Source organism: Mustela erminea, chromosome 15 (assembly GCF_009829155.1).
Source record: "Mustela erminea isolate mMusErm1 chromosome 15, mMusErm1.Pri, whole genome shotgun sequence".
Classification (NCBI taxonomy): domain Eukaryota; kingdom Metazoa; phylum Chordata; class Mammalia; order Carnivora; family Mustelidae; genus Mustela; species Mustela erminea.
Window position 1 is genome coordinate 76852605 of NC_045628.1, and position 4946 is coordinate 76857550.

Genomic DNA, 4946 nt, shown 5'->3' on the forward strand with positions numbered 1-4946 from the left:
GGAGTATTCATTTTTACCTTATAAGGGCCAGTTTCTGGCCTGAGTCATCTCTCAACCAATCTTTGTTGACTGATAAGTTGAGGTGATGCTTTTAAGGTTCTTAGACAGTGAGTGACAGAGAGTGAATGTTCCATGCTAGGAAATAGTATTAACATTGTCATGTGTAGGACTGCAGAACTCAGGGCCCAGCCACATGGGTCATGGGTGACCCAAGCCCCCAGACACAACGATTGAGAGGACAGTGCACATCTCCCAGTCCCGGGCCATGTGGCCATGGTGTCAGACCTCAGGCTGCACAAACAGAAGGGAATTTAATGTTGTGATGGTTTGTTTCAAGTGCTTCTGTGCAGTAAACCACAGTCACCTGGGACAGTGCCTTCTTTCACACCACCCATTGGATGAACATGAGCATCCATGGAAGGGCGTGTGCCTTGACTCATTTTTCCCATGCAGCATCTGAATTTGCTCCTGCACAGAAGAGGCCAGAAAGCATTCTTTTCCCTTGTGGCTAACAGGATAGAAGCATATGTTCTTCTCTTAATGCAGCACAGACAGCCTTAGGAGCATCTGTGACCAGCCATTTCATGTCCTGATGAGGCTTCATCTCTTCTAGGCATGGACATGCATGGAGTCCACACAGAACAGTTCCCAAGATAAAATAAATGACTGCTGCTTGCCTCTTAAAATATTTTATTTACTTATTTGACAGAGAGAGACACAGTGAGAGAGAGAACACAAGCAGGGGGAGTAGGAGGGGGCAAGCAGGCTTCCCCCTGAACAGGCAGCCCGATGCAGGGCTTGATCCCAGGACCCTGGGCAGACACTTAATGACTGAGCCATCCAGGTGCCCCTAAAAATAAGTTTATTTATTTAAATAATCTTTAGACCCAATGTGGGGCTCAAACTCACAACCCCGAGATCAAGAGACGCAAAGTCTACTGACAGAGTCAGCCAGGTGCTCCAAGCTTTCAGTATTCCTACTGATCTTGTGTCTACTCAGTCTATCAATGATCAACACAAACATAATTTTAGATTTTTCTATTTCTCCTTGCATTCTTTTTTTTTTTTTTTTCTCCATGTAGTTTCAAGGTCTACTATCAGGTTCATACATTTTTAGGTTTGTTATATCCTAACAATGAATCAATTCCTATATCATTACATGGTTACTCTATCTTAGTAATATTCTTTGTTATGAAGTATACTTTGATATTAACATAACTACTTCAGCTTTCTTTTGATGGGTATTAGCAAGGTATATCTTTTCTCATTATTTTACTTTTGATCTAGTTGGATTTTTATATCTACAATGGGCTTTCTGTATGTAAAAATTGACAATTAGATAAAAATCTCTGCCTTTCATTTGGGGTGTTAGGCCATTTACATGTAACATGCATTGAAATGTATTACATTTAATGTGTATTAATATGATTTTGCTATTATTTGTTTTCTGTTTTTCCCACCTGTTCTTTGTTGTCTTTTTCCATTTTTCTACTTCATACATATATAATATTTTCAAAGATTTAATTTATTTTTTTGGCAAAGACACAGTGAGAGATGGAACACCAACAGGGGGAGTGGGAGAAGGAGAACTGGATTCCTGCAGAGCAGGGAGCCCAGTGTAGGGATTGATCCCAGGACCCTGGGTTCATGACCTGAGCTGAAGGCAGATGCTTAAAGACTGAGCCACCCAGGTGCCCCCTTACTTAACTTTTTGAATTATGGAATATAGTTATAATAATTGTCTTAATATTCTTTTTGGCTAATATTAATGTTTGTGTCAATTCTGGGTGGGTTTTGATTAATTGATTTTCCTTCTCACTGTTGATCATATTTTTCTGCTTTGCTGCATGCCTGGTAATCTCTGACCAGATGTCAGACATTGTAAATTTTTCCTTGTTGTGTGCTGGATATGTTTGTATTACTGTAAGTATTCTCAAGCATTGTTTTGGAATGTAGTTAAGTTACTGGTAAACAGTTTGGTCCTTTTGAATCTTGCTTTTAAGATCCGTTAGGCAAGGCCATAGCCATGCCAAGTCAAAGGCCACCATTTTCTCCTACTGAGCAAGACCCTTCAGAATAGTTCACCCAACACCCTGAGAATTGTGGGGTCTTCCAGCTCTGCTGGTGGGAGCAAGTACTACTCCCAGCCTTGTGTAGGTACTGAAAACTATAGTGCAATGAGATTAGTGCTGTTCTCTCTCTTCCTTTTGCATAGTTCTTTCCCCAGCTTCATGTAGTTTCCTTACATGTATATGTTGATCAATATTCTGAATAGTCAAGGGAATCCTCTGCAGATTTCTGGGTCTTTTCTCTATGCAATTTTCTTCTCTGTGAACTCCTGCAACTTTGGTTTCCCCAGACTTTTAGGTCTGTCTGCTCAACTCAGGAGTCCATAGGGCTCCACTTGGCTTCCTTTCCCTGGGCTATGGCCTCAATACCCTCTCATGGTAGTAATTTGGGGCAGTCATAGAGTTCATCTCATTGTTTTGTTTTGTTTTGTTTTTTCTGTCTTTTGACGGTTACTGTCCTTTATTGCCCAATATCTGGTATCTTGAAAATCACTGTTTGAAACATTTTATCTTTTAATTTGGGGTAGTGGAAGCAGAAGAGTGGTTTTAGTTGAGAGGGTATATCTGGTTCTATTCTTCCATCTTGGCTGGAAGCAGAAGTCCCAAGTCTATATTTTGATAAAATAAGTCCAACAAATAGAGATGCACAATAATGCAAGTGTTTTTTTTTTCTTATAGCCATTGTAATAGTCCTTTACCAATTACAAGTTTCATAAAGTCAAAACTGAGTTTATTTCTGTGCTATCTATTGAAAAAGGAATAACTAGAATATAGTAATTCACACAAGAATTTATAATATAAGTTATATCAGTCTTGGTTCATTTACTTTTTTTCATTCACTTTTTTAATGAATATTGAAACACTTACTAGGTAACTATGGTGTGTCAGATGCTGTGTAAGTCAAAGAAGATAACAAAACTGGCATGCTCATGGAAGTCACTGCTTTGAGGAAGACAGTCCTGAGAGAAAAATATGTATGATACAGTGAGATTGGTGCTGTGGTGGGCAGGTGAAGAGTGGTTTTGAAGCACATAGAAGGGGGTAAACACTCGGACTGCGTGTGTGTGTGTGTGTGTGTGCGTGCATGTGTGCCCATGCATGTGTCTGTTGGGGGTGGGTGGAAAGGAGCTGGTCTTAAAGGCTACCTGGAGCAAGGGATGCTTGAACTGAGACCAGATCTAATAGTTTATAACCAGAATGATGATGCCCCAACCAGAGTTAGGGGTGTGTGTGAAAATCAGGTGATGAGAAAGAATACATAGATTTTCTGGAGACTGCAGCACATCAGTTTGGCTGGAACACAGGGGCCCAAAGGGCTGGGGAGCTTGTGGGGAGATGTGAGACACTCCACATCATTTACAAAGGAATAACCTTCATGGTGCTTCCTCAGAGAGCAAAAATGGGCTGTGAGAGCTATTGGGCTCATCTGTTTTATAACCTCAGTGTGTCAAATCAGGGAACTTTTTAAAAAAATAAAACAGGGGCACTTGGGTGGCTCAGTGGGGTAAGCCTCTGCCTTCGGCTCAGGTCCTGGGATCAAGCCCTGCATCGGGCTCTCTGCTCAGCAGGGAGACCGCTCCCCTCCACCGCACGCCCTGCCTGCCTCTCTGCCTACTTGTGATCTCTCTCTCTGTCAAATAAATAAATAAAATCTTAAAAAAAAAAAAAAAAGACAACAGAAACCACTCAGAGTATGTCCTCTCCCTCTTACTGCCCCAAAGGAGAAGAACAAAGGCAGAAGGCAGTGCCAAAAACAACACCTAGAGCCAGTTTCATGCTCAGAAGAGAACACTGCACTTCCGCCTTATGGTTTTGGGTTTTTGACATGATTAGAGAACCTTCTCTAGTAGCAAATTATAGAAATGATCCCTAATAGTATAGTCTTAAACCAGGGACTATTTTAACTGAGTCGTAGCTAGTTTCTTTCTGGTCTAGCAGTATCCAGTTGTCTTCTTAGCAAACCCTTGATCATGCTTCAGTGTCCATCCTAATACTAGAAGAAAACCTACGGGTGAATAATTCTGTGATCTTGCTGATGGGGAAAGTCTGTGGAACAAAAAGGTAAAAATATTCAATGACAGGAGTGGCAGCCGATTTCACAAATATTCAATACTTCTATATATGAAAAGTGCTTAAACTAAAATGAAAAGGTAGAAAACCTGATAACTTTTGGGAAGAAATCTTGGTATTTTCTTTTCTTTTCTTTTTTTTTTTTTTAAAGATTTTATTTATTATTTTTTTGAGAGAAAGAGAGAGAGAGAAAGAGAGAGCCTGCAAGCTAGAAGAGGGGCAGAGGAAGAGGGAATCCCAAGCAGATCCTGCACTGAGCACAGAGTTTGAAGAAGGACTTGATCCCATGACATTGAGATCATGACCAGGAGATCACCACCCATGCTGAAACCAAGAGAAGAACACTTAACCGACTAAGCCACTCAGGTGCCCCAATCTTGGTGTTTTCTATTATAATTTAAAATGTGTGACTCAGCAGTTGAACTTGTATTAAATTACTCTTCAGAAATACACAAACCAGTGCACCCAGATACGCGTATGAGGGTATTAGCAATAGGGCTGTTTGTGGTAGTGGTAGTTGTGGTGGTAGAGAGAACTGAAAACAACCTAAAAATTCCTCTGGAGAGAACTAGCTGAATAAGGTATGCTCTACTTAGACAATAGGATACCACACTGTTTAATTTAAAAAGGTAAATTTATATGCACAGACATAGATGTCAAAGATATAGACAGATATAGATACGTATACAGCTATAGATATATAAACTTACACATAAATAGACTATACCCAAGATACACACATAGACATACTCATATTTAGTAAGATACATGGCAAAAAAAAAATCTGCTGGAATAAATGTCAACCAT

At 40.1% G+C, this 4946-nt stretch overlaps 1 pseudogene; it reads right to left on the bottom strand.

The window, feature by feature from the left end:
* Nucleotides 1–3750: 3750 nt before the first annotated feature.
* On the bottom strand, nt 3751–3954 carry LOC116574675 (annotated as a pseudogene).
* Nucleotides 3955–4946: the final 992 nt, after the last annotated feature.